Here is a 9,930-nt window from a genome sequence, read left to right as displayed (position 1 = left end):
AGACACACTGCATGACAGATAATTGTTCACTTGGAGATGAGTTTCACCCTTAGACAAGCAAAATGCACCAGTCACTCCTTCAATGATACAGTATTTCTCCCAGATCATTTCCAGCATCTTCCCCACGACGCCGTGCAGGGTCAGGGACTCACCCCAGTCCTCTGAGACCACAGCAAAACCCAAGGCCTCCTCAATTGCCTGAGCTGCTGATGTGCTGCAGGGTGACACTGCACCAAGGGAGAGTAGGAACTGTCCCAGCATGTTGGGTTTAGGGTGCCAAACCTCAGCAGGTGCTGCTGCTAAACATCTTTAGGTGCCCCAGTACCCGACCCTGCTGCATTGAAATGTTTGTGCTTTCTCTCTAAATCCCACAGACTCTGCCTTGCATGGCTATGGAAAACAGCTTAGAGAGGTGGATGTATCGAGTCCCCACACTTGCAATAGGAGGCACAGAGAAAGGTTTTTCTTGGAAAAGAGTCTCCCAAGGGGTCTGTGAGAAACCATTCCATGGCAACCCATCCCAGTCCCTATGGGGATCCGTAAATCAAGTGCCCTGGTGTCAGGCTGCTTCCTGAGGGCAGGGAGCTCACCCGTGCCCAGCATCACCCCAGCCCTGGCCAAGGCTGGCAGGAACCCAGTGCCCTGGCACCACAGCCTGAAATCATCCATCCACCCAAGAGGCACAAAGGAGACCAAAGCCATTTGTCACCACAGCCATGGCTGAAGCAACGAGTGACCAAAAGCAGTCAGGAGAAGGGCTCCAAACCCATGCTGGGAGACCCCTGGGGAGCAGGGGGGGAGCCCAGCATGGAGCTGGGCTTGGTCAGGAGGGGCTGAACAGGGATATTGTCAGTGGTTGCGGGGCAAAGTGCCCACAGTGCTATAAATAACAGCTGAGAGTCACTTGGAAGCCACAGAGTATTTATTTTACCACTCTTTTCCAGCTTGTTGAACAGGTCGAATTGTTACTGAAAGGCACCTCTGTCCCTCTGCTTGGACCTTCCTCCCCTGCTCCCAGGGCTGGGCTTGCTGGGGCTTTTGCAAGGAAGATGCATCTCTGTTCCCTGCCACAGACGGGCCAGCAAGAGCATGGGCTGGGAACTGTGTGGAGCTGCATTCTGGGCATGCCCTGGTCTCAGCTGCAGAGGTTGAGCATGCAGCAGGGCACCAGAGCAGGGGACAGAGGAGCCACAAGTTGCCTGATCACCTGCCAAAAACCCACTCCAGGCCTTAGCAGAATATGGTCATCCCCAAGGTCCCCGAGCACACAGCAGCCCAGGAACACACCCACCAACTGAGGATAAAAAATAACCACAGTTATTGGGAAATCCAAAGAGCAGAATCTACCCTGATACCCTTGCTGGGTGCATAACATGAGTGAATTGAAACCAAGAGGGATTTAGAGTTCCATACCTCTGTGGTGAGTGTTTGAGAAGTGGCAAGAATGACAGAACTCCAGGTTTGCTTTTGGCACTCAAGCTTTGCATTTCACAAGCAGTTCTGCTAGTAAAGCTCCAGTGTTCCAGTGCACGTGGACACGTGAACATCACAGAACTAGGTAATCTGCTTCAGTTAGTACATTGATCACAGAGAAGCCACCACTTCATGTGAGGTTCCCAAGACCTGGATGTAAAGACCATTTCCAGTCCTAATTTTAGATTCCAGTAAAATGACACACAGGATTCAGAGCAGTAAAGCCTCTACATTCCCAGGGCTCAGCCCTGGCACCTGGCAGGTCCCACCAGCTCTCCATGGCTTCACTTCCCCCAGCCCAGCAGGACTAGAGCAACAAACCTGGCAGTGCTAAAATTGGCATAAATAAAAATTAATATTTTTAAAAGTTTGCAAACTAGTGGTTTCATTCTCGTGGCTACTGATAATTTCTCTTCATTCTTCATTTTTATACAGCAAACAATTAGCTCTGCTCTCATCAAGCCCTTTCCAGTTGATCTCTAAAGGCCATATAAAGAATTTTTTATCCCACTGACAAAATATTCAGTTTTCTGCAAGGAGATTTGCACTAAAGTCAACTTCTAAATAAAGACACTTTGCATCTTACAGGGGTAGAGCAACTGAAAATATTTAACAATGCTTTGATATAAAAGCTTATTAGTGAAGGCTTTAATTGGCTTGATGAAACAGATGAAGTACAATTTAGAAAACTAATTATAAGTAAGGGATATTTATTCTCTGGTGTATGGAAAATGTTCTGGAAAACATTGCAATGAAACACAGCATGAATCTAATAACTAATCTTCATTTTAAGATCAAAAGCCAAAGGGTAAAACCAAAACAGGGCAGAAAACTACTGCTGTGTGCAGGGTTTTCCCAAAACTGTGAAACCTATATGGATCAATAGCAAACCACTCTAAAAAGAAAGCTCTACTTTAGTTTGTCCACATTATTTTACCTCAAAAGAAGAAAAAATGGACCTATATTAAACAAGTTTTTCACTTAAGATAGGACAATCATTGAATAAAAAAAGAACAAGACCACTTCAGACTAACAGATTTGGAGCCAGAACTCCTAAAGATAAATCAAAACCATTAATTAAAGTGAGTCAAACTCTAAATAAAATTGAGAAGTTTTGGTTTCAAAATATCTTGTAAATGTTAACAAATTCATGCTCCCAGTGCCCAGGAAGTTTGACCAGCATGCAAAAAATAAATGCTAACAAATGTCAGAAGGATGGTCTTTTAGGGAGACAACCACACTGCCCACGCTGCTGCGTGCAGCACCATCACCCCCCTTCTTTGTCCTTCACCCCCCCTGCTCTGCCACTGGCAGATGCCCTGGACTTCTCTCATCTCCCTGCTGCTTTGTTTTTTGGGTTGCTGTTTTTTTTAATTTATTTTCTTCAAAATAAGTCTATCAAAGTTCAGGGGGGAAAATGGTATCACATACGAACTTTAAAACAGGTCTTGTGATTGGGTTAATTTTATAACCATTTAATCATTTCCAGGGAGGTGCTCAGTGGCTCTGGACTACAGCAGCTCTCCTTCCTGTTGCTCAAGAGTCTTGGGAATGACCTCTGCCCCTCCAGACACAGATTCTGCCTTCACTGCACTGAAAGCACCAGGAATTTTCCACACTGGGGGACCTGCTGAGCTACAGCAGAGGAAGCCAAGCTGCAGGGTAGTCTTCCATGGGCAGGAGAGCTAAGGAGAGCAGAAGGTCTCCTGGAAGGGCAGTGCCACAGGGAAAGAAGGTGCTGGTAGGGAAGGTGGGTCACAGAAGGTAAACAGGCTCCTCCAGGCACAGCTCTGAGGCACGAGCAAGCACGAGCCACCAGTCCCCACCACCCACCTGAAAGGGGACATCAGGAGCTTCAGCTGCGCCTTGCACTCCACCAGCCCCAGGCAGCCCAGTGTCACAGCTTCCCCAGCAGACAGAGCAGTGTTCAAAGAAGCCCTGCCTTGGCACTGCTAAGCTTTATTTTTTTCTCCATCAACCTTTGCATGTTAAATGGTCACCACAGCCCCATCAACCCCAGACAGGCTCTCCCTCTGCCCCACGACCAGGCAAACAAGTGCCAGACAGGCAACAGGGCCTCTCCAGGACTTCAATCCCAACACCGAGAGATATTTTGGCTGAAACTGGAGCTTTTCAAGCCCTTTCCCCCTACCACCTTCCCAAAGGCACATCCCATCTGTGGCACTCAACTACTTGGTACAAAAGTGGCTTTTAGCATCTTGCTCACAAACTGTTCTCACTTTGTGGCTGTGATGGTGCTCCTGGCCACCTCCCTCACACTGCCTGCTCTCCAATGGGATGGGGATGTGAATCTGACTCCTACTAAACTCAGCTCTTGCAAACACCATGCAATCTGACCATAAACCAAGCCCTGTTTACCAGCCTTCCTGCCAGCAGAGCTGTTTTCCTCCCACTGGCTATTTGCAGAGTGGCTAGAAAGGAGCCAGTAACACCAGGGCAGAAGCTGTTAAGAGCCTCAGGGAAGATATTTTGCTCTGGAGTTATGCTAAAAAGACATAAAGCTTAACCACTTTTATTTAAACTTCTTGAAGTATTTTGGACTTTGCTATTTTACAGAAGGGACAGCTGAGGCTCAGAGCAACAAGGCAAACTGACCAAGATCATGTAAGGAAACTAATGACAAAAACAAAATGGGCATCTTAGAGAAAATCTTCTCAGTCTCAGGGGTCTGAGGCCCTCACTTTCTCTTGGAGGGAGCAATAGATCCTATATCTTCAAATACACACAGACTGTGAATCTGAAATACCTCAGTATTATTGTGACACCCTGTGTGAGGCTAACAGGGCTCCCTTCTGCATCTCCATTTCACTATCAGGGTTTGATTGTGGTTTTAAGATAGATCCATCACATTTGATTAGAAAAAAAAAGAAGTATTTTCAGTGGTGGCAAGTTTACTAAGCTACTCCTATGATTCACTAACCTCACTGTTAAAGTAAGGTTGGGATAATCTCAACCTGCCAGCTTCAACCCTCTGCATCTCCTCTCGTGCTCCTCCTTTATGCCTTAGCCTGGGCTGCCTTTATCCAACCTCTGCTTGAGATAGATACACCCTCCAGGCAGCCATCAAGTTATCCTTGCCTTTTTATTCTTTGACAGAAACAAATTTGACTCCCAAGCCTCTCATCACACAGCCTGTTTTCCAGCCCTTCACACATTCTGAGACTTCTCCAATTTGTTAACTCCATTTCTGTGGATGCCAGGCTGGAAGGACATGTTGGTGAAAGCTCCAACCTCAGCAAAAAGCAGCCTGGCAGATCCTCATTGCTCTTCCTCAACTCCTACATGTCCATAGAGACAATGACATTAACCTTCCTGGCTGTGGGTAGCCAGTCTGGTAGCCATACTCAGCTAATTACATATTGTCACCTCAAGCTGTTTTTTTGGAATTTGCTTCCCAAGAGGGACTCCAGGTCAGCCAGAAGTCCTGCTGATCTCCATCCACCTTGGGGCATGTAGAAATGCACCTAGTTTATTGGTTCATAAAGCTCCTCAGGCATCTCTTACAAATTATTTGGTTTTGGATTATGGAAGTTGCCTAAATCTGTAGAGTTTCCAGCAGCCAGGGTTGGATGCAAGTATTTTAATTTCTCTTTAGTTACTGTCAGAACAAAAGTATTTCATTACCATACAACTTCTGCTGACATGGTGCTGTACTATTCAGTTATGTAACACTTTCCCTAGCACAGAAGAAAAATGCTTCATTCCTTTTTTCCCCATGTTGTCCATCTGGCAACAGAATGCCATGAGTCAGACTCCTTTTTGTGCCACACACTTGAAACACCACTCACCACCCTCAACACCCTGCCTAGGGATTCCTTCCTCAGTACTTCAACATCCCTTTTCATGTTTTCTATGGTTCTGAGATTTGAATTAATATTGACTCCTGTTGACTTCCCTCTTCCCCCAGTATTGCTTACTTTGCATCTGCTCTTTGCCAGGCTTGCCCTCTCTCCAGGCTGAAGCTCCCAGTGCACGTGGCAAAATGTAGTCCTGCTTCTTCCAGTTATCACCCCTCTTTCCCCATTTCCTCTCAGCTCATTTAACTGACCATTGCTTTCAGCTTCGTGACACTGGCCTGTCTAAATCACCAAGCACATACATAGCAGAGCCAGACTCTGTGCATCAAATATATCATCAGGCTACAAACACTTATTTTACCTGCCAGGCTGTTACCTCTTTGCTCTTGCCACGCTCTCCAGCCCAGGATCCAGCTCCCCTTCATGCCCCAGGACACCCTAGTTCCCAGCCCACCACCCCACTCACCTACATTGGCATCACCCCCTTTCCCCACAACTCCTTTGTTCCTGTTCTTTGCTTTTGAGTGCAAACAATGTCATTTTTCTTCTGGAAGTTCTTAAAGTCCCCTTGTTCTAATAAGGAGGACTCATTATGTCCAAGTTAATTTTAAATTGCTCTATGGCCACTGAGGAAGTCAAGTCTGTTTTCTGGAGGCATTGGGCCCTGTTTGCCTGCTCAGAGCTCCTTTTAGCAGATTTGGCTGCCTCAGCTGTTACCAAGCCAAGAGGCTGTAGACATTGAGTTCATTAGAAGCTGTTGGAACAAGCTCTTTGCACAGCTCATTAAAAGTGCCCCCCATGCCCCTTCCAGCAGGACAGTTCCTCCAGCCCCTCCTGCCCTGCCTGAGCTCTGTGCAATCATTCACAGCCCCCAAGCAGGGGGCACACACACACACTTCCACTCACGGGGCAAATATTCAGCCCTTTCAGCAGCAACCAGAGCAGGGGGTGACACACAGATCCTGTGTGGAGAACTGGTTCCTGGGGAGAGGCTCCACACAGAGCATTTCCTTGTCCTGTTTTCTGTGACAGACTCAAGCCACTGTTCCAGTCACAGTCTGGGACACACAGCCTGAGGTCTCAGCAGACCCACCCACAAAGCAGAAATTTCATGTCTCTATTTAAGAGAAAGGAGACTGCAGGCAACATAATTTATGTGAGTCTCCCTCTCCATGATTGCAACCTGCAAAGAGCATCAAATAAGAGCAAAGGGTATTGATGTCATGTCAGCTCCAGTGCCAGCCCCATCGTTGTCCCTCTGAAGAGACACACACAGAGATCTGGAGAAGAACCACCCCAGGGTGACAGTTGATAAAAGCTCTAATAGCAGCTTGCAGGTACTGATGCTGGAGTTTATTAGCAATTAGCAGGGACAGACTTGATGGATTATTATTCTCAAAGGAATTCTGTGGTTTTGTGTGATTTTGTCTGCAGGGAGATGTCACCCAGGTGCAGGTCTCACTACACCCAGACCACAGTGTCACTCTGCAGCACACACTAATCCAGGAAGCCACATCCTACTTGGGGTCCTCTGCTGTATCAGCTTTAGGTTATGATCTCTTGGTCTCCACATCCAAGTGAAATGTTGCCCTTGAAGCCAAAGCTCAGGTGGCTCTTTATGGCTTCAAGTCCCTTGAGAGATTAAAATTGTTGAGCATCCCAGAAGGGAGAGGGCAAAAGGTGACATGATGTGGAAACAGACTTTAGCATCCCCAGAGCAGGGAAGAGCAACAGACCTTCCTGTAAGACACCTTCTCACAAGGGAAATCTCCTCCTGTGACTAGCAAGGGCTGAGCCTCATTGCTTCTCACCTCCTACCAGGTCCTGTACCCCCTGCGAGGCAGCACACCCACCAGGCAGCACACCCACCAGGCAGCACACCCACCAGGCAGCACACCCACCGGCCAGCACACCCACCAGGCAGCACACCCACCGGCCCGCACACCCACCGGCCCACAGGCACACGATGCTTTCCAGCCCACCCGACTCTCCCACGCTCCAGATCTGCAAGCACATCAAGGTTGCCTCAATGACTGCAGCACACCCGGGAGCTCCCCTGCTCCATCCTGCTGCCGTGGGTGCCATGCCTGGGACACACTCCCAGTAACACCAGCAGCAGCCCAGTCAGCTGGACTCCTCCCGAGACGGAGGCAGCTCTCGCGGCCGGGCTGGAGCCCCGTGTTGGGATGAACCCCCCGGGGCAGCTGAGCGCACTCACTTTCCATGGATAACTTCCAAGTTCCAACACCTGCCGACCCCTCACGCCTGCTGAGCCCTTCCCTGTCCCCCCCCCCTGTTTTTCCGCCCAGGTGAGCTCGTACCCCGCTCCCTCCCGCAGCCCGGGGCGGCTCAAACAAGCTCCAGACGTCAGAACTTAATCCCCTGTTGATGCAACAAGTTTCCTTTCTTGCTGAGGGAGAGACAACTTCGTGTTGAAACTGTAGATTAATCACTGACTCCTGAACACGGACAGACAGGACTTCCCGTGGCAGCTACAGGGTCATCCCCGCCAGACTCCGGGAGGACGCGGTGAAGCTGCAGCCGGGCTCGCTTGGACCGCCGCGTGGTCACAGCCGTGAGAGCATCCGGGCTGTGACAGCGACCAGCGCAGGTACCAGCACTCTCACTGCTACCAACAGCAATGCCTTTAGTACCCATGGAGACCGAAGACCAGCTCTGCAAGGCAGGGATGCCGGTCAGCTCTGCCAGGGCCTGTCCTTCCCTCCACACAGCTGCCCTGTGGCTCCTGCACCCCCAGCCACAAGTGCTGCCACTGCCCCATCACCAGTTTTTCCTCAATAAAACAGCAATACTCAGACTGGACCGTGTGTGAGCTCTTCCAGGGCTTTCCACCCAGGAACACACAGCAGCACACTGCCAGAGTGCAGCAGAGACTTCTTTTTCTTCCTTACTTCTGGAGAAGTCACTTCCCTGAACACCCACATCACTACCCAGCCTGTGTAACACTGTGCACTTCTGCCAGCACGTTTTGCATCTGGATCCAAGGCAAAGCCCCAGGTTCATCTGTGATTTATCCTCACTATTAACCATGGCACAGCTCAGGCTCGTGCTGAGCAGACAGTGCATCTCCTCACCCTCTAAACATATCTCATGATTTTACAACTGCCAAACAAGACACTCTTAAATACAATTGAAGTCACTTGTTCAGCTACCATAAATGAATATGCAAATAAGACGACCTACTTCAGAATCTGCAAGATAATTAAGTACCTGTTGTGCAATGTAGTTTCTGCTCTTCCAGGCAAACACTAGGTATCACTCCTAAGAAAATCACTCAATAATTAGAAACAGAAAAAAAGGAGATTAAATCCAAAGCATTTTCTCTTTAAACATACGGCGCCATTAAATAAAGCAGTGACCATACTATTTGATTATTATTTGAGAGATTTATTTGGCTATCTTGAACGTAGAAGTTTCACCTGACAAGATAAATGGCACCTTCGTGTTGTTACAGCATCTGAATCATTCTATAATGACTAAGTATAAACATCACCTATTTTCTGATGTAAACAAAATCATTCTCAAATGCATCTGAGTCAGAGTGTAAGAGTGAAATTCTTCTCATAGCAAACTCAAGGTAACAAATTTCCCCAGTGACTTCACTGCCCTGTGCATTCCCACTCAAGGCTCAGACCTCCTGCTGCATGAGAGCTGTGTGCACGGGACAGCTGCAAGAATCCTCCAGTCTCCAAAATGTTGTCACAGACTACTTACTGTGCAGCCTAATACACATGGCAAAGCATAAACCTCACCAGGAGACCCGTCTGTCCACGATTACAGACCACCACCAGTACCTTGCTCACAGAGCCTTTTCAGACACAGCCCCAAAGGTCCCCTGAGGATTGCCCACAGCAGTGCAGGTGGCACTGGTGGCTCCCCTGCCTTTCCCAGCCCTGCACCACAAATCCTGCTGCATGTCCCTCTCCAGCATCCCTCTGTCCCTGCCCACACCACTGCACAGTGCCATTCCTCCAGGAAAGGGGACAGGACAGAAATGCTGGGCAGCCTCAGAGCCCGGCCAAGCCCAGGGTGCTTGCCTCCCACCCCAGCTCTGCAAACACCTTGCTGGGTGATGCTGACCACGGCCCTGCTTTGCCTCAGTTTCCCCAGCTCCTCTGTGAGAGTTACTGATAGAAACTACAATAAGGCAGGTAGGTATAGGCAAGAAGTACCAGTCAGGGCCACTCAGCTCAAGCTGATTCTGACCCATAGGTTCTTTACACCTCCCAGTGTCTACATGAGCAATAAAAATACCGTTCATTATATCCATCCCTTCTTCCCTTTAAAAAATAACCCCAGGATGTCCTCTCCATTTCCTAAGGTGGCTGCAGGTGGGTGAGAAGCTGGGCCAGACTGCAGGTTTTGGGGGAGCCCTCCCTCCACGGAGAAACCCTGGCAGGTAGCGGGGTGACCCTCGGGAGGGCCAAGTGCTGCTGGGGCTGAGGAACGAGGTGAGCAGGGAGGTGGGACAGGGCACCGAGGCTGCGTCCCCAGGGCTGTGCCCCACAGTTGGTGCCCCCAGCCCGCAGTGCTGACCCACACAGTCCCGAGTCAGTGTTCCCTCTGTGCGCTCCTTGGTCCACTGCCCCAGTTGATGCCCCCCAACAGTTGGTGCCCC

This window comes from Chaetura pelagica, unplaced genomic scaffold, assembly GCF_000747805.2.
Source record: "Chaetura pelagica isolate M959 unplaced genomic scaffold, ChaPel_1.0 scaffold275, whole genome shotgun sequence".
Lineage (NCBI taxonomy): Eukaryota > Metazoa > Chordata > Aves > Apodiformes > Apodidae > Chaetura > Chaetura pelagica.
This window is presented reverse-complemented; position numbering follows the sequence as displayed.